Source organism: Triticum dicoccoides, chromosome 2B (genome assembly GCF_002162155.2).
Source record: "Triticum dicoccoides isolate Atlit2015 ecotype Zavitan chromosome 2B, WEW_v2.0, whole genome shotgun sequence".
NCBI classification, from domain to species: domain Eukaryota; kingdom Viridiplantae; phylum Streptophyta; class Magnoliopsida; order Poales; family Poaceae; genus Triticum; species Triticum dicoccoides.
The window spans coordinates 521,693,215-521,718,660 of NC_041383.1; the positions used below are offsets into that span (position 1 = coordinate 521,693,215).

A 25,446-nucleotide genomic window follows, 5' to 3' on the forward strand; every position below is an offset into this window, starting at 1 on the left:
TTGTGCAAAAGAGAACCAAGAACAGCGGCACATCTAATCTTCAAATGCCGCTACTCTGCTAGGATTTGGGATGCGATTAACGCATGGCTGGGGATGCAATCATAGGTTAGCGCCTGGTCCACACTCTCATTGTTGGCAGCATGGTGGAACGAACGTGGTGATCTGGTAGGAGTCAACAGGAAGGCCTATAATTCTTTGAAGATGTTAGTTTGTTGGGCACTCTGGAATGAGAGGAATGCGAGAGTGTTTCGCAACAAGGCCTCCTTGCCCACACGTTTTGTTGCGTCAATCAAGGCGGAGGGGAAACTCTGGGTACTTGCAGGGGCAAAGTTTCTGGGTAGGATTTTGCCGGGAGAGTGATCTCTTTGTGTTTTCGATTGACCTTTGTGGTCATGTAACAAACAGACTTTGTTCTCATCTTCTTATTTAATGAGATGAGACAAATCTTTTGCCTTCGTTTAAAAAAATAATAATGTTTTGCATAATGTGAAATATATAAATTTCTAGGAAACTATGCTGACATGAAACATCAAGTGTACTGAGCTATAGTGTTTTTAGCTGCCTAAATGTCACTTGCACACGTCCTTGTTTGTAGCTGCTTTGACCAGTTTATCCACTTCAGGCTGCAACCTGTTGCAGCGAAAGCTCATGCGCATCCACGATTTTGCCATGGACCATAGATAAAGCCAGATCACTTGGCAAATGATGATGTATTTTCGCTACTCTGAAACCCTTATAGAAGAGACGTACAGTAGTAGATTGGAACATTGCTGCCGGATGCACAACATTTGAGTAATTTGAGCAACTCCAACAATTATGTAAAACATCCCTAACTCTAGGAGATTTTGTAAATTAGGCCCTTTTTCCCTCAGGTTTATAGCAAGATGATCATCAAACCCCGCCTGAAACTTCACCAGGAATTCTGTAAACATCATAACTTTTAACTTTAGGGTGGCCTGCCCCGCCGGAACCTCGCCGCCGCCACCGTTTCCGGCCGCTGTCACTGAATGGCGGGTCAGGAGGTTTTTTTTAAGGGAGGTGTTGGAGTTGCTCTTACTCCCATGCAAAATATGTTCTCAGGGCAGAAGAAGCCAACGTGAGCACACTTTCTTGCCTGTTCATACAAGCAACCATAGCTGGAATACCTGGACCAGGACGAAAATACGCTCCAACAAACAAGCAGTTTATAACAACCACATCTCTGATAAAAGAGCACAGCAACCATCTGATCGAGAAGCACAGGGGCAGATATTATGAACATATAGCATACTCATAAACCATACTAGCAGTTCGCCTGATAAGGTACCCTGCTTACACGAAAGGCAAACCACGGTGCACGAGCTGACACACACCGTAGCGCCGGACTATTATGGCCCTGCTTACTGGCTGCTACTACTACTGCGGCTGCAGTGCACTGCATTATGCAGCATCACTTCAGTTCGTCTGGTTATTCCTGCATTACATTATACTAGGTACTATATCTATATCTAGGTTACTACTACTAGGCAGCAGCGCTCCAGCAGATGAGCGCAGGAGGCCATCACCGCTCCTTCTCTCCGGAAGGAAGATCCATCGCCACACGCTTCACGGAACTTGATGCTTCTTGCTCGAGCACTTCTTCTATATCTGTGTTCAATCATCAAAACCCTGACGCGAATAAGAGTTGAGAATTAAGAAGGATCCTAAATTAAGATATTCTCGCGCTACACAGAATGAGGAAGTGGTGCATACCAGTTCCTTCAGCTCAGCAAGGAGTGGGTCCCATTCATGGAAGCCGCACAGGTCATCCACCGACTTCTGGAGATCATACTCATTCTGCCGAAGCACCTCCTTGTTCAGGTCAACCTGCCTGAAGCCCATGTCCGCCAGTTCCCTCAGAAGCTTATCCTCCATCATGTTGTTGATGGTTTCATCAGGCAAAGGAATGCTGGCAGGAGCGACATGTGAATTGACAAGAGTAGGTGCTGGTAGAGGTTCCGGCACACTGATGGGTTCCGGCAGTGGTGCGGCTTCAGGTGCGGCCACACCAGCAGGCATCCCTAGAGCTTCAGCAGATGAGGCCTGGTGATAAGCGATGGGTACTTGAACTGGTTCATCTGCTGCCTGGTGATAAGCGATGGGTACTTGAACTGGTTCATCCACTGCCTGGGTATAAGCGATGGGTACTTGAACTGGTTCATCTGCTGCTGGTGCAGAGGGCACAACACTTCCAACCGCTTTGGGTCCCTTCCGTCTCAGGGTGGCAAGCACATCACGCAGAGGTATGCCATCATCGTCAGAGTCAGATGCAGAATCTGAGGTCCAGGTTGCGGTGCTGCCTTCTGCAGGCAAGCTCAAGAAGTTCACTGCAGCAGTTCCCTTATTGCCACTGATCTGGACAGGCTGTTGCACCTGCACACGAATTTAGCAGACAAATGATCAGATATGTAAACAAACCATATGGCCACTTGAGGAAGAGAATTCTACGGTCTAACAAGGCTATACAATGGATGGCCTTGATGTTGCAGGGTTGCTGTCTGCAGGCAAGTTCAAGTCTATTGCAGCAGTTTGATTGTCACCGGCTTGAACAGGCTCTTCCACCTGCACACAATATCAGCATGCGGAAGGTCATGAGGGGAGGAACATCAAGGCTGACAAGGAGAGGAGCAAGTGATGGCGGAGTAAAAACCTCAATAAGAACCCAAACTTGCTGACCAAATTTCTGTAGGTCTGGCGATGTTAGCCTCCAGTACGATATGTACCTACCAGGTTTCGCAGGTGAAACGAAGTCAACACAAACATCGATTTCTCCATTCAAGGGGAAACCAGCCTCTGGAATCTGAGAAGTTCAAACGGAAGTTAGACTTTATTATGGTCTGAGATGCATCCATGTAATCTCACATCCACAACACATTAGCAAATACTCCCTCCGTCCCAAAATAAGTGTCTCAACTTTGTACTAGCTCTAGTACAAATTTGTACTAAGCTCAAGACACTTATTTTGGGACGGAGGGAGTAAATTATATGTGGTTAGCAAGTACTTACCGCTAATTTCACTAAGCTTTGGCGAGCAAATTGATCTCCACCAACCCAGGTAAGGTGGGTTCCATAAGGCCATACGATATTTCCATTGTTAAGCATGCACCAAATCTTACGAAACGGAGTTGATGGCGCCATTCGTGTTCCATCAGGGACAGTGAGATCCTTGACGAAACGGCAGTCAAGTTGGAGGAACCTCTTATCCTGAGAATGGTCAAACGGAACTAAGTGTAAATATTATGTTACTATCTCACATGAAGTATATAATCATGAGTATGAACAGACTGGTCTGGTCACCTTATTCAGGTTTCTCAATCTTTCACTTACTGAGAGTGGCTTGTCCATTCTGGCATATTCAGCCTCATTGCCCATGCGATAGAAACAAGCACTGCATAGATCATAGTTATACTTGCTGCCAGCAAAGAGAAAAATGTCAGGAGAACAATTGTTTTCAAAAATCCAATGAAAATAAGATATGAATGAAGAACAGAATTATTTAATTGTAACTAAAATACTTACACAGTCGACTTGTAACGAGGCCCAACAATCGGTGTCACCCCGCAGCCATCACATTCTACCCATTTATGAATCGACTGCTGTGGGATACCATACCCACTGTAAGAACCAAATGAGTAGGGATCTTGATAAATTCCATATGGATTAACTGCTGAAGGCCTACTGGACCTAAACTGATTGTAGTCGTAGGCAGGTGGAGGAGGGAATGCCTTCTGCAAACCATGGGTTGCAACTGAAGAGTAAGGGTTAAGTATTGGATTAGTTTCAAAGGTCGGAATTGAACTTGACGGAGGGCCTCTGGGGGGAGGGAAGGCTGAGCTTGAATCGCCATTGATCTTTCTAATAGACCCAAAGGGCATATACCCATTCGCAGAACCAAGAGTAGAGCCACCAGGAGCAAATGAAGGAACAGGTGGCACCGAAGAAGACATGACAGATTTCCCCATACTTTGGACATGTGATTTCCCCTTACTCAGGGCATCAGTTCTTTTCTTATGATACAAGAGTTTTCCACCTGAACCAACTAAAACCGATGGAACCCCAATTGACGTACAGCCTGGTGCTTGTTGAACTTGAGCATTGGTCTTCTCAACTAGCACACTCTTAAGACCAAGTGCTCTAGATGATTTAGCATGTTGCGAATGTGAAGCTGAAACTGTTGCAGATTCAGATGCATTATTATCTTTCATGTCTCTCAATGTCTGTGGATTACCACTAGAGGAACCAGATGAACTGTCAGAGAGACCACTGGTAGGTTCTATGCCACTCTTGGGTGCCATCAGTTTAGCAATTCGATCCAGCAACTCACGCACTGGTGGTGCCGATGATGCAGCTTTAGAGCGCAGCTCATGCGATAGTTTAGCAAGGACGGCAGGAACTTGCTCTGGTACAAACTTCAAGGCTTCATCAATAGCTGATTTCACCTGAGCTAGTTGATCTTCCATAGCTGCCGACATCTTAGACCTGGAATTCAAGGCTTGCTGCTTAGGCTGAGGGGCCCCAGCAGTGCTGCTTTTCAACTGAACATCAATCCTGAGAGGGTTCAGCTCCTGACTAACAGCAGCATCACGTAAATCATCATCATCATCCAACATGACAACATCTCCATCCTCATCAGTGTATGTGAGAATAAATTGCTCCTCGGGGCTGAACTTAAAAGCATTTGCAATCTTTGACCGAAGGGCAGCAAGATTATGATCTAAGTTTGAACCATTCACAGAAGCACTGAACCGCTTGAGAGTGCCACCATATTTGACCTGAAACATCAACCAATCATAGACTCGGATATTAACAAGAATGACGTATGACTGGAACTACAGATTAGAGCAGAAGGATTCAACAGGTGGCACAAAGAAAACATATTCCTAGAAGAAGTGTGTGTTGTTCCTATGTTTTGTTCTGTTATTAGCCAGTTAAGGACAACAACAACAACAAAAACAACAGCAGCAGCAGCTAAAAGTATAATCCTTAGAGATAGTGGAGATTTAAAGGAAGAGTGACACAAGTGTACAGTCACACTACCACAGTACGCATAGTATGCACATATAAGAACACTAAGTATGGAGTTCGATGACACATAGACTAAATTTATCACTTTCATGCTACTAAATTCCAAACACAATATCTCACGAGAAATCAGAAATCTAGGCCTCCAGTGCTCTGAGACATAGATTAAAGTACTCTAACATCAAATACGAACAGAAAGCAGTTCTTTACTAGCAGCAACAATCGCCCTAGCTGTAATCTGAACTTTGCACCAATCAACGCAAGCCCGTCAGGTAACCCGTCAGTTACCGGGTGAAATTATCTCCACGGTTTTTACAATGGCGAACAAGATCAGAGCAATCTGACCTCAGATACACCCATAGAGAAGGAAAAAAAAAATCCATTCTTCAACAATCAGACGGAACACAAAATCCCGTCCCATCCCTTCATCTGCAGCCGACCACGCCCCCCATCTCCAACGAAGGGGAAAAGACCCCCGACGTCAGTGTCCAACGCCATCGCGACTAGACGGGACTTGGGCCACAAGCAGCGCCCGGATCGCTCTACAATCTAGCAGGCGCAGAACCCCTCCTCGACTCCCGACGACGAAACGCCAAACCCTACGCGGAAAGGAAAAAAAAAAACGGCACTCCCCTCATCGTCCCCGATCGAGCACCACACCACCGTCGCCACACTGCCAGGACACGGGAAAACTACCTTGATGACGAGACCCCGGGGGCGTCCGAGCGGCACGAGGCCGCGGAACGGCGGCGGCGTGTCCCGTTGAGGCATCATGGCGCGAGTCCGCGGCGGCGGGGGCCTCTGCGCGGCCCCTGCAAGCCTCGGCGATGCGGCCGGAGAGGCGGAGACCCTGCACAGTGGAGCTGGGGGATGAGGCAGTGCGTCGGCGGTGGGGTGGGGGGGTGTGGCGTGGTGGGGAAGATGAAGAACGGAACAGGGCCGGGGCCTCGCCGCCCAAGCTCCCTCTTTTATCGAGCCTTCCGTTACCTTCGATGGGAAGGCTGGGAGTGGAAACTGTTGCGCCTTTTCGCGGTAATTTTGCGGCCGGGTCCCTCGTGGGACGGCGGGCCCAAGGTCGGTGAGAGAGGCGGATTGCTCGCGCTTGCTGCATGCGGGACAGATCACGGCTTGTTTGCGGTGGGGTCTGGCTATGTGATTTTGGCGTTGGTCCGGGGTGAGAGTGTAATTTTCCGAGGTTATGCATATCCACATCGCCGGGGCCCGTTGGCAGTTGGGCCCCGATATATTATTGTTCCTTAAGTCGGTAAGTACAGTGCTGCCAGTATATAATAATAGTTCAGGTCGAAAAAAAGTACGGTACATAATAATATTTCGTGTGTTAAATAATTATAGTTCGTGTCGTTGTGTCTGCATTTTTTAGGAGAAAACAACAATACTGGTCCGTGGAAAGGATCACGACTAGGACCTTTGCTTCCTGGAAGGGATCAGCCGTCGGTCTCTGGCCCGTGGGCCAAGCTCTGGAGCCTTTGTTTCGCCTCTGTTCCTGAACTTTATGGTATTATAAAAAGAAACAGAGGTGTTGCTGCATAAATATCTTGGTTGGAGATGCAGATATATCAGTATTTTCTTCGTGTCGTCCAAGTCGGAATTGTTTTTTTTTTTTTTTTTGCAAACTGCAAGCCGGAACTTGATTTCCTGGGACAGGTCATCTTGGGCGTGTTTTGTTGCCCACATGCAGCCCAACCAGGTCCGCGCGGGATGTGCGCGGCCTGTTTGGTTGGCTGGTCTGCATGCAGTTTGAGGTCCGCACGGACCTCAAAGCAGCCCGCAGCCTGACCCGGCGGAAACTGCCGAATCGCGAGCCTGGCCGGGCGCGGCCGCGCATGCGGGGCACTTGCACGCCTCGGGCAGCGCGGGAGACGGAAGCGACGTCTCATTACTCGCCCCCACTCTCCTGTCACCGTCCAGGCGCACTATTCCCATCGCTCCCTCTCTCTCCCTCACCGCCCCTTCCTCTCCTATCCTCTTCTCCGATGGCTCCGCCACGCCCACCGTCGCGCCGCCCTCTGACCCGGTCGACCAGCGCATCGACAGCATCCAGGAGCGCTGACTGGCCGGGCTCCAGAACTCGGGCCGCGACCTGGCGTTGGCGCTACAGGCGTCGTCCCCCATCTGCTGTCGGCCTCCACGAGCGCCAGCCAATGCGGTGACGGCCACTCCTGCTCCGCCGCCCATTCCGGACGTCGTGGTCCTGGGCTCGGCGTCGGCGCCGTCGACAGAGTCGCCCCTTCTTGGGCATCATTGGGCTCGGGGGTTTTCTTGACCCCCGTCCAAGGGTTTTCTCCGGTCGGCGGGCCGTCCTTCTCGACCTCCGGCATGGCGTTCAGCACGGGGCCAATGCCGGGCCCGGCTCGTCCTCTACTCCGCCACCTCTATCCTTCCCGCCGGGGTTTTCACCCCGGCCTCGCTTCGCCGCGGCTGCGCGTGCTCCGGTGAGTCAAATCCCCTCAAAGCTTGCTCCTAGATATATATTATCGGTTAATTTCTTAGGCATGTGCTATGATTGATAGGATTCTAGCAGATCTGATTGGATGCGATCCCAATCGAATCCAATCAGACTGATCTGTTCTTATTTTGTACAGTGTGTGTGCTAGGATAATTTTCTTTTGCTACTGTTTGTGTGTCCTAAGAACTGTGTTACATGCTAGTAGTTGTGTTCTACTGATGGCATGTTCATGTTGAGTGATGAATGCTAGAATCATGTTGACTGATGGCATGTTCATGTTAGGATCATGTCCTTATTTCATGTTGCATGTTGAAGCTAGGGTTTATGCCATCAGTGGATGTTATACGTGCATGTAGTAGGACCATTTTAGGATGGTTCCAGATCTGCATGGCTGCACTTGGGTGCTATTGGCACTTGATGTTGCTATTTTTAGATGTTTTCTTGTTTAGAATAGTGCAGTGATCAGTGCCAGTTGCAGCAAAGAAGATGCCACTGATCAGTGACTTGCCCAATAGCAAGTGCCATTGATAAGTGGCATTTGCCTAGGTGCCATTTGCACTACAGCAAGTAGATTAGTGCTATTGGGCTAGTCCACTGATCAGTGGCATGTGGCCATTAGCACATGCCACTGATCAGTGGCACTTGCTGTTGGGCAAGTCCATTGATCAGTGCCACTGATCAGTGGCATTTGGCCATGAGCACATGCCACTGATCAGTGGCACTTGCTGTTGGCCAAATGCCACTGACCAGTGCCACTGATCGGTGGCATTTGCTTGCTTGCTTGCTTGCTTTGTTTGGTACTAATACTTGTCATGTTGCCTGACAAGATACCGAAGACTGACTAGGATGTGGCGGGTGGAGGAGCTCAGGTGATGGCCGGAGCTGAGCGCGCCGAGGATTTCATCCCCATGAACAGGTGGCTCGGGACGGTGGACCTGCCTGGCAGGATCGCCTTCATGAGCGTGCCTCGTTCAAGGGGACGATCTCCGAGGAAGGGCCACGAGGAGGGAGCCAGGGAGTCGATGAGATTCTACCAGCAGATCAAGGACAACAAGGACTTGGCCATGCTCATCGTCCCTCCCAAGTTTGTGGAGGTGATGAACACCTGACTGGTCATCAAGCGACTCCCGCGCGTGGTCAGGCTCTCGGCCAACAAGCGGTGCGTGTTCTGGGTGCAGGTCCAGAACTTAGAGAGCCACATGCTGCTTGGCCGGGGGTGGAACTACTTCTGCGACCGCCACCGCATCGTCCCCAGCGACCTCGTTGTTGTGCACATCTTAGGACTCGGACTGAAGGTTCAGATCTACAACCACGACTCATCGGTGATGTGCAGGTATCGTTGCAGCAGGCACAACTGCCTTGGTGACATCGAGCAGGCTATGTAGTTAAGTTAAGTAAGGTGTTAGTGGACAATTTTTATGGTGTGTGGCGAGACTTGTGCTGGGAACTTGTTCATATTTTGGCCAGGAGAAGCACCCTGGCACGGAGCAGGGAAGGAGGATGCCCCTGCTCTTAATCTAGACTTATGCTATCTAGTTAAGTAGTTTGTTGTGTTAAATTTGCTGTCATTACATTGCTTGCTTTGTTTGATCTTGTTGTTGTGATGTTGCTGTTGTGCTGATCATGTGTGGTGGTAAGGCCACCACATTTGAATGGGGTGAGCAGAACATGAACGTTGTTTGCAACCAAACAACTGAAGTTTGCATCTGCTCACACCCTAAACACAAATGCGGGCAACCAAACAGCAGTGGGGTAAGTGCCTCCCGATGCGATGCAGGCAACCAAACAGGTTCCATCTGCTGCATATGAGGTTGTATTTCATACTGGCTGGAGATGGATATGCAACCAAACACGCCCCTTGTGCCTGCCTGTCCGCCCGTGCCGGAGCCATCTCGCGGGTCGAGCAACGGCACCACCAGAACGCTTTGCATGCGTTGCGCTCTCTCCGCACCGCGCATGGATAAATAGTACTCCCTTACTTAAATGTTTTAATTCAGTTTTAGTGTTCATAAGACACATGACTACAACCCTAAAAATTCAGATCCAAATTCAAAAAACACACTAAGAAACAGAAAAAATATTCTATACCTATACCTATACTTTTTTTTACTAATAAAGCAAGATGCGTTTCATCAATTTGTCATCTGTTCAACGTTGAAAAGATATTTTTTTCTATCTGAGGTGGTACTAAATTCTTATGCGTTCTTCTGCAAGAAAAAGGCTTTTCCAGAATTACGTATGTGGGTCGAGCGCTGTGGCCCGGCAAAGCCAGCCCATTTATTTTTCTGACCACGCAGCTGGGAAAATTCTATTTTCCGCACAGGGCGGCAATAGTCGGAGCTTCGTACAGGACAACCAATAATGGGCTGGCCCATTTTTCTTTGTTTTTGTGTTTTACTTTTTTTTCTCCTTCCCCTATCTCTTTTTTCGCTCAAAATTTATTTTTCTTACAGAATTTATTTCATAAATTAAAAATTCTCAAAAAAATTGGAATTTTAAAAAGAATCAAATTTTGGAAAATATTCACAATCCAAAAATTTGTTGTTATTTTGAAAAATATTCGGAACTTGATAAAAGTTTCCTGTTTTTTCAAAAAAAATGTTTGCCAAAATTGTTCCAGATTTCTAAAAATAAAATTGCATTTTAAAAAATTCTCCAGATTCAAAAAATATTGTTGGTTTAGTGAATTTTTCACAATTCAAAATAATGTTCGCCTATAGAAGATAAACATTTTCGAAAAATGTTATGAAATACATGTTCCCATTTTAAAAAATGTTCACAAATTCAAATGATGTGCATGTTTTTTATAAAAAATGGTGTTTTTAAAAAATATTTTTGAATTTGAAAAGATGTTACTGTTTCAAATTTTGTTCGCGTTTTTCTGAAAGTGTACATAATTTTCAAAAACTTGTTCAGGATTTTGAAAATGGTTCATGTTTCTTACAATATTCAGAAACTTCATACCTTAAAATCTCCTCATTGAAAGGAAAAGTAGATTGAATAATTCATGGGCCTTCTCTGGCATACGTCACATAAGTAAACTCTTAAATGCCCTCGATCAATCAATAGAAAATAGCGGATTGATTACTTCACACCCAACAAAACCGAGAAGCTAAATGTCCTTTTTCACGTGCACACAGGGTTCTGCTTGCATATATAATTCTCGCCAACTTTGAATGCTTACTATTTTTTCTCTCGTTGCAACGCACGGGCATATGTGCTAGCACAAATCTAACATGAATACTGTCAAAATAAGTCAAACATGATTAATGTGAGAAATGACACTATTCACGTCTGAACTTGTCTTTTTTTTCTCAATGTGTGTTTTGAATTTGGATCTTAATCTTCTAGGGTTTGAAGGCACATGTCTCGCAGACATTCACAATAGAAGAATATTTGAAACATTTAAACGTGACTTCTTTAAAATAGAAACATGGGAGCATATAAGGTGTGGTATCACATGATATTTCTCTCATTTGACTATTCACGGGCAGTTGTGTGGCATTATGGGGGTTAGGTCAGTTTGATTATACCGTGTGGCACAAGTATGGTTCACGTGTACCCCATAGAGCGCCACAACCGATTGTTCGTGCTTCCATTATTGGAAATGTAGCACAGATTAAAAAAGCATGCCTGCGATCAAAACCTCGTGAACAACTATGAAGATGTAAGAATTGGTAAATACGTCTTTAGCGAAAATAGCAACAGAGAAGAGTTGTTAGTGAAGATGTGCATATTCCCGTTGCTAGGTTAAACCTCACAGTTGCAAAAATTTCTCCCGATCGAGGATCAAACCACTAGTACACAAAGGGGCTATTCACATGGTTTGGACCCTCGATCGCATACGGTTTATAGGACCGTGTGCTCGAGTGGGTTGGCGGTAGGGGGTCCATCGCTAACCATAGTGAGAACGTTTTGTGATGATAAAACCATCCCACGTTGCCAAAAAAGGAATCATTTGCGATTACTAAGGCAATCACCAAAAATTCATTCAGTTCAATTATGTGTGATGAATTAACTATGACTGACAGTTTCTTCCTGTATAACGTTTGTGGTGATACTAGTCATCGCACATGGTACATGCCAGAAAATAGTTCCATGAATGAATTATATCTCTAGTAATCAAACATATAGTTACAAATGAAAAGATGGTTACATTTAAGTACAACAAAATATGTGTTTGCAAAACTGAACATTACATACAACTCATTATCTGCAAGGCAAAAGAACATCATGTTGCATAACTGAGCATAAGATTACATTTAGATTAAGAATCACATGACACTAATGAGGACGACATTGCACAATTGGATATCTTATTGCATAATTGAGCATCACATACATATAACACAAAATTTGAACGTGCACATGAAAAAATTTAACATCACATTGCAGGAATCACGATCAACATTGGATTGAGCATCATGTTGCACAATTGCATCACATTGTACAACACCACATTGCATAAATGGACTAAACATTGCATATGTGATGGTCAACAACAACCATTACATGTGACATGCTCTTCAAGAGCATGCACATCAGTGGTTAGCCCAACCATTTTCCCGGTCATTTGATTGAGCAAAGTATCATGGGACGTTAAGATATTGGCAATTGTTTTGTTTTGAACATGAGAAGTCAGGAGGGAAGTGAGGCTTTCCTCAAGTGATGTCAATAACCATTGCTCGCTCCATTGTAGTTGTTCTGTGCTCCTTGGTTGCTAGGATATGATAGCCTAGGAAATTTACGAGCATAGTTCTGACTCTTCCAATTAGGATTATACTTATTATGAGCAATGAAATTGACATCATTAACATCAACATCGATAATACATTTTTGGGAACCTCTTCTTTACATTTTATCACACTGTTCAATTCATCTTTTTTTGTGGGGAGCTCTTCATTCTTTTCTTCAATAATAGAGTTTAGCTTTTTGGTGGTGTACCTTTCAACATGTCATTCATCATAGTTCTCTTGCATATCGTCAAATAGTTTCTTAGCCTCGATGATTGGTCTCCCCGTAATTGTTCTTCCTACAGTTCCATCAAGCATTTTTTTACATGAGATTTAAAGCATTGTAGTAAATGAAGGATTAGTCATTCCTTCATTCCATGGTTAGGGAATTTTCTTATCACTTCTTTCATCCTGTCCCACGCAAGTGCTAGTGCCTCGCGATCTTTCTTTATGAAACCAACTATATTATAACACAATTTATAATTTTTGCAGGTGGGCAAAATTTGGTCATGAACATGTTGCAACATATATTCCAAGAAGTAATGGTTCCTCTAGGCTAAGTCAGAAGACATTCTTTAGCTTTTCCTCTTAAATAAAAAGGAAACAGATGCAAATTAAGAGCTTCACGCTCACACTCTTTTGTACGAGTCATATCAAAAAGCTAGATAAAAAGTTTGCAAATGCATACTTGAGTCCTTAGATGTTGAACCACCAAATTGGTTCTACTGAACCATTGTAATAAGCTGAGGTTTAATTATGAATTTCTCAGTTGCAACATTAGGTAGTGCAAGGCCATGGTACTATTTTTTATGATTTTTAAACTTGCAAAAGAAAATAAATTAGAAACTTAAACAAAAATATAGTCCCCTAACTAGGATAGCCTACCTTTTCCCCCAAAGGTGACTCTGGGTATCGAAACCACATGGAGATTTGCTGATTGAAAGGCTAAGTCAGAAGACATTCTTTAGCTTTTCCTCTTAAATAAAAAGGAAACAGATGCAAATTAAGAGCTTCACGCTCACACTCTTTTGTACGAGTCATATCAAAAAGCTAGATAAAAAGTTTGCAAATGCATACTTGAGTCCTTAGATGTTGAACCACCAAATTGGTTCTACTGAACCATTGTAATAAGCTGAGGTTTAATTATGAATTTCTCAGTTGCAACATTAGGTAGTGCAAGGCCATGGTACTATTTTTTATGATTTTTAAACTTGCAAAAGAAAATAAATTAGAAACTTAAACAAAAATATAGTCCCCTAACTAGGATAGCCTACCTTTTCCCCCAAAGGTGACTCTGGGTATCGAAACCACATGGAGATTTGCTGATTGAAAGGTGATTCTTGCAAGCTTCTATCATCGCTATGAGTTTCAATTTCCCGGACCGAAATCACACAGTTTTAGAGAGAGAGAGAAAATGTAGAAATGTAGGCTAGGACTTAAGGTCTTAAGTTGCAACTGTATACTTGCGCTTAGGATTCCATCTAAAATCCAACATGGTCCTGGTAGACACCAGTACTATGTGTTTTCAATGTGTACATATGAGGCATGCATCCTAATAACCTCACGGTCGGCCGACAGTCGCATTGTGATTTTGTTGTCCAGCCAAGCGCTTTACATCGCGCAAGGTTGCCTAAATTATGAAATATTTCTTCAGGCCAACACATTGGCCTCTTAATGACCGCATCTTGATAACCCACAAGTATAGGGGATCACAACAGTTTTCGAGGGTAGAGTATTCAACCCAAATTTATTGATTTGACACAAGGGGAGCCAAAGAATATTCTCAACCATTAGCATCTGAGTTTCCAATTCAACCACACCCGAAAGACTTAATATCTGCAGCAAAGTATTTAGTAGCAAAGTAGTATGGAAGTAACGGTAACGGTGACAAAAGTAACAATAGCAGTTTTGTAGCAATCGTAACAATGGCAACGAAGAAGTAACTAAGCAAAGATCAATATGAAACGAGCTCGTAGGCAATGGATCAATGATGGATAATTATGTCGGATGGCATTCATCATGCAACAATTATAACATAGGGTGACACAAACTAGCTCCAATTCATCAATATAATGTAGGCATGTATTCCGAATATAGTCATACGTGCTTTATAGAAAAGAACTTGCATGACATCTTTTGTCCTACCCTCCCGTGGCAGCGGGGTCCTAATGGAAACTAAGGGATATTAAGGCCTCCTTTTAATAGAGAACCAGACCAAAGCATTATCACTTAGTGAATACATGAACTCCTCAAACTACGGTCATCACCGGGAAGTGTCCCGACTATTGTCACTCCGGGTTTGCCGGATCATAACACGTAGTAGGTGAATATAACTTGCAAGATAGGATCAAGAACCCTCATATATTCATGATAACATAATAGGTTCAGATCTGAAATCATGGCACTCGGGCCCTATGACAAGCATTAAGCATAGCAAAGTCATAGCAACATCAATCTTAGAACATAATGGATACTAGGGATCAAACCCTGACAAAACTAACTCGATTACATGGTAAATCTCATCCAACCAATCACCGTCTAGCAAGCCTATGATGGGATTACTCACGTACGGTGGTGAGCATCATGAAATTGGTGATGGATGATGGTTGATGATGATGATGGTGACAGATTCCCCTTTCCGGAGCACAAAAGGACTCTAGATCTGCCCTCCCAAGGAAGAACAGGCTTGGTGGCGGCTTCGTATCGTAAAATGCGATGAATCCTTCTCGTGCACCCCCACCCTTATGGCTAGGGTGTGGGTCCCCTTCGGTTGATTCTTTCACCAATATTTTTTATTTATTTCAAAAGTTATCTCCGTGAATTTCAGGTTATTCTGAGAACTTCTATTTCTGCACAAAAATAACACCATGGCAGTTCTGCTGAAAACAGGGTTAGTTCCATTCAAATCATGCAAATTAGAGTCCAAAACAAGGGCAAAAGAGTTTTGAAAAGTAGATACGATGGAGACGTATCAACTCCCCCAAGATTAACCCATTGCTTTTCCTCAAGCAATTAAGTTGACAAACTGAAAGTGATAAACAAAAACTTTTACAAACTCTGTTTGATCTTGTCGTTGCAAATATGTAAAGCCAACATTCAAGTTTTCAGCAACGATTATGAACTAACCATATTCACAATAACATTTAGGTCTCATGTTCACTCATATCTATGGCATAATCAACTAGCGAGTAATAATAATAAATCTCAGATGACAACACTTTCTCAAAACAATCATGATATGATATAAGAAGATGGTATCTTGCTAGCCCTTTCTAAGACCTCAAAACATAAATGCAGAGCACCCCTAAAGATTAAGGACTAACTAGACATTGTAACTCATGGCAAAAGAGATCCAGTCACAGTCATACTCAGTATTAATTAATAACAATGCATACAAATGACAGTGGTGCTCTCTAACTGGTGCTTTTTATATGAGAATGATGACTCAGCATAAAAGTAAATAGATAGGCCCTTCGTAGAGGGAAGCAGGGATTTACAGAGGTGCTAGAGCTCGAGTTTTTGAAACAGAGATAAATAATATTTTGAGTGGTATACTTTCATTGTCAACATAACAACCAAGAGATCTCGGTATCTTCCATGCTACATACATTATAGGCGGTTCCCAAACAGAATGGTAAAGTTTATACTCCCCCACCACCAACAAGCACATTCCACGGCTGGTCCGAAACAACGGGTACCGTCCAACTAACAACAATCCTGGGGGAGTTTTGTTTGCAATTATTTTAATTTGATTTGAGCATGGGACTGGGCATCCCGATTACCGACCATTTTCTCGTGAATGATGAGAGGAGTCCACTCATCGTGAGAATAACCCACCTAGCATGGAAGATATAGACATCTCTAGTTGCTACATGAGTGATTCGAGCATACAAAATAGAATTTCATTTGAAGGTTTAGAGTTTGGCACATGCAAATTTACTTGGAACGGTAGGTAAATACCGCATATAGGTAGGTATGGTGGACTCATATGGAATAACTTTAGGGTTTATGGAAGCTGATGCACAAGCAGTATTCCCGCTTAGTACAAGCGAAGGCTAGAAAAAGACTGGGAAGCGACCAACTAGAGAGCGACAACAGTCATAAACATGCATCGAGATTAACCAACAATGAGTGCAAGCATGAGTAGAATATAAATCACCATAAACATAAATATCGTGGAGGCTATGTTGATTTTGTTTCAACTACATGCATGAACATGTGCCAAGTGAAGTCACTCGAATCATTCAAAGGAGGATACCATCCTATCATACTACATCACAACCATTTTAATAGCATGTTGGCACGTAAGGTAAACCATTATAAACTCCTAGCTAATTAAGCATGGCATGAGTAACTATAATCTCTAATGGTCATTGCAAACATGTTTCATTCATAATAGGCTGAATCAGGAACGATGAACTAATCATATTTACAAAAACAAGATAGTTCGAGTTCATACCAGCTTTTCCTCATCTCAATCATTTCATCATATATCGTCATTATTGCCTTTCACTTGCATGACCGAACATTGTGGATAATAATAATAGTGCACATGCATTGGACTAAGCTGGAATCTGCAAACATTTATTCAAAGGAGAAGACAAGGTAATATGGGCTCTTTGTTAGATCAACAATAATGCATATGAGAGTAACTCATCATTTTCATCATGGTCTTCTCCTCTCAACCCCCAAAGAAAAGAAAACAATTTCAAAGAAACACACTGATTTTCTTTTGGAGTTTTTGTTTTTCCGAAGGAAGTAAAACAAGAATGAGAAAATATTTATACGGGAAAGCTCCCAACAAGCAAAAGAAGAACAAGAAATATTTTTGGATTTTCTTTTACTACTACTACTAAGTAAACATGAAAAGCAAACTAGCTAGAAGCTACAACTATTTTTTTGGTTTTTCTCAAAGTTTTTCGAACACACAAGAAGAAAGCAGGAAAAGAAAATAAACTAGTATGGATAATACAATTAAAAAGTATGAACACCGACAACTAGAGTGAATGTGTCAACATGAATGTAATTTTGGGGAGAAATACGTACTCCCCCAAGCTTAGGCTTTTGGCCTAAGTTGGTCTAGGCCCATGGATCAAAGTAGCCCTCTCCGGTGTACTGAGGAGGATCCTGGGGGTTCCACTGGTTAGCGAGCTCCTGCGGATCCCACTGATAAATAGACTCCTGATATGGATCAGGTGATGGCTCTGGCTCCGGATCTAGGGATCATGTCCCCCTATAATATGCGTGAATATCCGCGGGCAATAAAGTACCTTCCTGGATGAAGATCGAACAAAATAGGTGCAGGCAAGGTAACAATCTGAAAATTATCCTCGTCAAATATCAGGTTATAAATGGGTCTCTTTTCCTTATCATAGCAAAGAAAATCATGTGCTGCCATACTCTTATAATCTAAGTAAACATTGGGCAGCAACTTTTCTTCTTTCTCATAGTGTCTAATAGGTATCTCAAAATATTTAGCAAGACGAGAAGCATAGATACCTCCAAAGATAGTACCCTTTGTACGGTTTAAACTCAACCGTTTAGCAACCATAGCGCCTAAACTGGAAGTTTTATCACGAAGTAAAGCATGGTGTAAAATGGCAAGGTCAGGAGCACTAAGGCCTCCACTGTCCCCACGACCAATTAAACATCTACTAGCAAATAATGAGTAGTAGCGCAGGACAGGAAAATGTATACTAGATGTTCTAGCTGCCGACACCTTTCTCCTTTCCCCTATAGTATTATCCTTAATAAAATCTTCCACATCGCTAGGACGTGGTTCCTCGATGCTTCCCTTAAAAGGTATCTTGCAAACCTCACAAAAATCATAGAGCGACATCTCCTTATACTCATCATATAAATAAAATTCTACCGAGGGTGGTGATCTCCTAGCATGAAAGTGAAAATTTTGCACGAAAGTATTAGTGAGTAGGAGATACTGTTCACACTTATCATGGAGAAAGTCGGTGATGCCTACATTCTTAGCCAAGTAATAGAATCTTCATAAATTCCGGCTGCCTCCAAGAATGCATCACTTGGCCATTCACACGGCAGGATCTCCGCGGTGCGAGGAAGGTTGTACTTGGGTTTTTCATTCTCTTCATTCTCCTTTTCCTTCGAACCCCGGCTCGAGGAGCCTCTCAACAATTTCCTCAACATTTTCTCCCTCTGAAAATTTCTGAAATTTTTAGTGACTCAAAATAAAAGTGAAGAAAACTCAACAAGATTGATAGCAACTACTCCCATAAGTGCCTAGAGACTATATCATGCATCAAAACTACTTTGGACCATATAAACTTGACATGCAAGCTCAAGAACAGGGTCACCTAAGTAGCAAAAATTTGCAATAACTAAAGAACTAGAACAAAAACTAATTGGACCATTGGGGAGTCACATACCGAAGAACAATCCCCCAAAGCAGTTTCGAGAATGGAGCTTTGAGCAAGGAGATAGAAAATGGCAGCAAAATGAGCAAGAACACAAGTTTGAGCTACGAGATGATTTTTTCTGGAGGAAGATGAAGTGGAAGGGTGCTGGAATAAGTGGAGGGGGGCCACGTGGGGCTCACAAGACAGGGGGCGCGCTCGGGGGGTAGGGCGCCCTCCATCCTTGTGGCTAGCTGGTGTGGCCCCCTGGTGTATTCTAAGTGCCAGAAATTCTCAAATATTCTACAAAAAATCATACTAAATTTTCAGGGCATTTGGAGAACTTTTATTTTCGGGGTATTTTTTATTGCAAGGATAATTCAGAAAACAGACATAAAATACTAATTTTGCTTTATTTATTCTAAATAATAGAAAGTAAAAGGAGGTCAGAGAAAGTTGTGTCTTCTAAATTCATCCATCTCATGCTCATCAAAAGGAATCCATTAACAAGGTTGATCAAGTCTTATTAACAAACTTCTTCCGAATGACATGAAACCGGAGAATTTTCAAATAACACTAGGTTACCTCAACGGGGATATGCTTGTCCCCAACAATAAGAATATCACATTTCTTTTTGGCAGTAGGAAGAGGGAATTCAAAACCTCCAATAGTGACAGTTGAAAATTTTCCAATAGAATTGATACTATGAACTTGAGGTTGTTTATCCAGAAAGTGTATCGTATGATGATTACATTAACATGAAAAGTGACATTGCCTTTGTTGCAATCAATAACAGCCCCTGCAATATTCAGAAAGGGTCTACCAAGTATGATTGACATACTATCGTCCTCGGGAATATCAAGAATAACAAAGTCCGTTAAAATAGTAACATTTGCAACCACAATAGGCACATCCTCACAAATACCGATGGGTATAGCAGTTGATTTATCAACCATTTGCAAAGAGATTTCAGTAGCTATCAACTTATTCAAATCAAGTCTACGATATAAAGAGAAAGGCATAACACTAACACCGGCTCCAAGATCACATAGAGCAATTTTAACATAGTTTCTTTTAATGGAGCATGGTATAGTTGGTACTCCTGGATCTCCAAGTTTCTTTGGTATTCCACCCTTAAAAGTATAATTAGCAAGCATGGTGGAAATTTCAGCTTCCAGTATATTTCTTTCATTTGTAACAATATCTTTCATATACTTAGCATAAGGAGGCATTTTAAGCATATCAGTCAAACACACACGCAAAAAGATAGGTCTAATCATTTCAGCAAAGCACTCAAAATCCTCATCATCCTTTTTCTTGGATGGCTTAGGAGGGAAAGGCATGGGTTTCCGAACCCATGGTTCTCTTTCTTTACCGTACTTCCTAACAACAAAGTCTCTCTTATCATAACGTTGATTCTTTGATTGTGGGTTATCAAGATCAACATCAGGTTCAACTTCTACATCATAATCATCACTAGGTTGAGCATAAACATGAACATCATCATTAACATTATCACTAGGTTCATGTTCATCACTAGATTGTGTTTCAGCATCAGAAATAGAAATATCATTTGGATTCTCACGTGTGTCAATAACAGGTTCACTAGAAGCATGCAAAGTCATATCAATATTCTTTTTATTTTTATTAGCGGGACTAGGTGCATTAGTATTAATTCTTTGAGAATCTTGCGCAGCTCTCTTAGGATGGCCCTCGGGATACAAAGGTTCTTGGTTCATTTTACCACCTCTACTCATAACTCTAACAACATTATCATTGTTCTTATTATTTAACTCATTGAGCGAATCATCTTGTACCTTAAGTACTTGTTCTACTTGAGTTGTAACCATGGAAGCATGTTTACTAATAAGCTTAAGATCACTTTTAAATATAGACATATAATCACTCAAGTGTTCAACCATATAAGCATTTCATTTCAATTGTCTACCAACATAAGCATTGAAGTTTTCTTGTTTAACAATAAAATTATCAAACTCATCCAAGCATTGACTAGCAGACTTATTATGAGGAATGTCACCTTCATAAAATCTATAGAGAGAATTTAACTTTACTACCTGTGTTGGGTTATCAAGACCATGTATTTCTTCAATAGGCGGTAAATTCTTAACATCTTCAGCTTTAATACCTTTTTGTTTCATAGATTTCTTTGCCTCTTGCATATCTTCAGGACTGAGAAATAGAATACCTCTTTTCTTCGGAGTTGGCTTAGGAGTTGGTTTAGGAAGTGTCCAATCATTATCATTACTCAATATATTATTCAATAGCAATTCAGCTTGCTCAATAGTTCGTTCCCTTAAAACACAACCAGCACAACTATCTAGGTGGTCCCTAGATGCATCGGTTAGTCCACTATAAAAGATATCAAGTATTTCATTTTTCTTGAGAGGATGATCAGGCTAAGCATTAAGTAATTGGAGAAGCCTCCCCAAGCTTGTGGGAAACTCTCTTCTTCAATTTGCACAAAGTTAAATATTTCTCGCAAGGCAGCTTGTTTCTTATGAGCAGGGAAATATTTTGCAGAGAAGTAATAAATCGTATCCTGGGGACTACGCACACAACCAGGAGCAAGAGAATTAAACCATATCTTAGCATCACCCTTTAATTAGAAAGGAAACAACTTAAGAATATAGTAATAGCGAATTTTTTCCTCATGAGTAAATAAGGAGGCTATATCATTCAATTTAGTAAGATGTGCCACAACAATTTCAGATTCATAACCATGGAAAGGATCAGATTCAACCAAAGTAATTAACTCAGGATGGACAGAGAATTCATAATCCTTATCAGTAACACAGATAGGTGAAGTAGCAAACGCAGGATCATATTGCATTCTAGCATTCAAAGACTTCTCTTTCAGCTTAGCTAACAGTTTCTTAAGATGTTATCTATCATTGCAAGCAAAGAAGTCTCTAGTAGTTTCTTCATCCATAATATAACCCTTAGGTACAACAGGAATTCATATCTAGGGGGAGAATCTTCATCATCAGATTCAATGATATCATCAGTTTCAGTAATTTCATTCTCTCTAACCCTAGCAAGTTGTTCATCAAGAAATTCACCTAGTGGCACAGTATTATCAAGCAGATAAGTAGTATCATCATAAACATCATGCATAGCAGAAGTGGCATCATCAATAACATGTGACATATCAGAATCAATAGCATGTGTAAGTGTCGCGAGTTTACTCAAAACAGAAGGTGAATCAAGTGCAGAGCTAGATGGCAGTTCCTTACCGCCCCTCGTAGTTGAGGGATAGATCTTGGTTTTGTTGTCTTTCAAATTCCTCATAGTGATCAATAGATATAAATCCCAAGTGACTCAAAGAATAGAGCTATGCTCCCTGGCAACAGCGCCAGAAAAAGGTCTTGATAACCCACAAGTATAGGGGACCGCAACAGTTTTCGAGGGTAGAGTATTCAACCCAAACTTATTGATTTGACACAAGGGGAGCCAAAGAATATTCTCAAGTATTAACAGCTAAGTTGTCAATTCAGCCACACCTGAAAGACTTAATATCTGTAGCAAAGTGTGCAACCAAAAGGTTTTGTCGATCCTAAAGGTGCTAACAAAGTGTGCAAGCTGCAGCAATCCATTTATGGACTGGTGCAAGCATCTCGGAGTTGGAATATACGCTTTGATGAGGTGATCAAAGCATATGGTTTTATACAGACTTTTGGAGAAGCCTGTATTTACAAGAAAGTGAGTGGGAGCTCTATAGCATTTCTAATATTATATGTGGATGACATATTGTTGATTGGAAATGATACAGAATTTTTGGATAGCATAAAAGGATACTTGAACAAGAGTTTTTCAATGAAAGACCTCGGTGAAGCTGCTTACATATTGGGCATCAAGATCTATAGAGATAGATCAAGACGCTTGATAGGACTTTCACAAAGCACGTACCTTGACAAAGTTTTGAAGAAGTTCAAAATGGATCAGTCAAAGAAAGGGTTCTTGCCTATGTTACAAGGTGTGAAACTGACTCAGTCTCAATGCCTGACCACTGCAGAAGATGGAGGGAAAATGAAAGTCATTCCTGTGACGCCCGGATAATCAGGACACAGTAATTCCCCAATAATGATGCCACGTCACCACGATCACTATTGTTAACCTCGCGATGGTTCAAAAACGATTCAAGTCTAATTTAAAATATAGGCAAACAACAAAAGTTTTCAAACTTTAAAACTAAAATGTTCTAGAGGTGGCAGATAATGCATTGGTAATATTGATAGAGAAACCAAACTTTTATTAAATAACTAAATGCTCTAAAATAAATAAACAATAGCTAAAACAATTATTTAATTCCCCTTTAATAATTAAAACTTTTGTAAACTGTTTAGTAAACTACCAAAATGTATTGTGGTAGAGGGATATTTAGTGTTACTGGTTTAGGTGCAGTTCTTGTAATTTATAGAACTAAAGATAAAATGAAAACAGTAAAGAAATAAAAGAAAAAACAGAGAAAGCAAAAGCAAAAGCAAAAGAAAAGAAAATAGAAAAGTACCCCCCGAGTGTCCCCCATGGGCCTAGGCCCACCAAGCCGGCCAAACGGTCCAGCCGGCCCACTTCCCCCTCCCATGTTGTCGTCTACCCCTCTATAGGGGAAGCCGATCGAGGCGACCGGACATGCTCCCGTCGGACCCCCCCTCGCCGTTCCCTCTGCCGACGAGGGGATAAGGGTGACGCCCTACCTCCCCTGGCCCGCCTGGCCTCACTCCTCTCCCTGAAGCCCCTTCTAGATCCACCTGCTCCCTTCCCTCGCCTCCTTGCCTCACCCGACCGCATCGTCGCCGTCGCCTCGTCGTCTTCGACCTCGACGCCCGCTTCCTCTACACCACCATATGCAAGGTAGGACGTGCTACATCGATGTCGACTCTGTCGTCTTTGACCTCGGGCGCCGGAGATCGCCACCGCTGCTCCGTCGACCCCAAACACCTACGATTGCCCTGAGTATCTCCTCACACTCTCCGTGAGCCTCTCTTTTCCCCCTTCACTTCTCGTGCTCGTGCTTACCCTATAGTCGTAGGACCGTGCCACACCGTCCTTAGAGCCGCCATGGCTGGAGCCCGAGCACCCGCTCGCTACTGTTGCCTCGCTCATATGTGTGTGGCCGCGTTTGCCATGTCGTGGTCACGCCCTTGCAGTCGCCCAACAGCCAAGATGTGCCCCTGCCCGTTGATAATCCCCAAGTGTAGGGAATCATCGTAGCAATTTCCAAAGGTGGAAGTGATAAGCATGGAGTGCCGAACCCACAAGGAGATAAAGGCAAGATCAATATTCTCTCAAGTCCTATCTGCCACTGATATGACTCTATGTACACCGAACGTTTGCTTCCAACTAGAAACGAGAAATAAAACTACATTGTGGGTATGAAGAGGATAACTTTGTATGATATCGAAGAGCTAAAATATAAAAGTAGGTGCTGTTATCATAAATTTAGAATATATTACTAAATATTATAAATAGCGAGTGTGGAATAATGATGGGTCGGTGTGCGGAATTATCCTAGGCAATTGTTAACAATACCGGTAATCACTATTGCAATTTCATATGAGGGAGAGGCATAAGCTAACATACTTTCTCTTCTTGGATCATATGCACTTATGATTGGAACTCTAGCAAGCATCCGCAACTACTAAAGATCATTAAGGTAAAACCCAACCATATCATTAACATATCAAGTCCCCTTTATTCCCATACGACGTGACCCACTTATCCGTGTTTATGCTTCTGTCACTCAAGCAACACAGACAATAAGTAAACCATGGACATATTGCAACACCCTGCAGTGGGAACCCTCACGCTTGCGCGACATGGAGGGCACAATAGGACATCACCAAAAAAAAATCATACAACTCATACCAATCTAGATCATCAATCAACCCAAATACAAAGGATATCTACTCAAAACATCATAAGATGGCAACACTCATTAGATCATAATATGTGGCATATAACACCATGTTCAAGTAGGAATTACAGCGGGATGCGGGAGAGTGGACCGCGTAAAAGAGATGAGGATGATGATGATGATGGTGATGTTGATGAAGACGATCACCGTGGCCATGATTCCCCTCCCGATGGCACTCCGGCACCACCGAGAGAGAGGAGGAGAAGTTCTCCCCTTTGTGCTTACTCCTTCATGGCCTCCCCCCTGGATGGGGAGAGGTTCCCCTCTGGTCCTTGGCCTTCATGGCGATGATGGCCCCTCTGAGATCCTTCCCCATGGCCTCCAGTGATGATGGCCCCTTCCGACAGGGTGCCAGAGAGGGCCTAGATTGATTTCTCGTGGCTACAGAGGCTTGCGGCAGCGGAACTTCCGATCTAGGTTATTTTCTGGAGGTTTGGGTATTTATAGAAGAGGTTGGCGTCGAGGAGAAGTCAAGGGGCCCCATAGGGAGTCCACAAGGCATAGGGGCGCGCCGCAGGGGGGTGGGCGCACCCCCCACCCTCGTGGAGCCCACAGGACCCCCCTCCGGTAGATTTTTCTTCCAGTATTTTTTATATTTTCCCAAAAAAATCTCCGTTGATTTTCAGCGCATTCCGAGAACTTTTAATTCTGCACAAAAACAACACCACGGTAGTTCTGCTGAAAATAGCGTCAGTCCGGGTTAGTTCTAATCAAATCATACCAAAATCATATAAAACTATTATAAACATGGCATGAATACTTCATAAATTATAGATACGTTGGAGACATATCAGCATCCCCAAGCTTAATTCATGCTCGTCCTCAAGTAGGTAAATGATAAAAGAAATAATTTATGAAGTGTGATTGCTAGCAAGCGCTTAAGTTTGATCAATGATAGTTTCAATC

General features: G+C 42.8%; 1 pseudogene; it reads right to left on the reverse strand.

Moving 5' to 3' along the window:
- Positions 1-1,226: 1,226 nt before the first annotated feature.
- Positions 1,227-5,983, reverse strand: LOC119364604 (annotated as a pseudogene).
- Between the last annotated feature and the right edge of the window lie 19,463 nt (positions 5,984-25,446).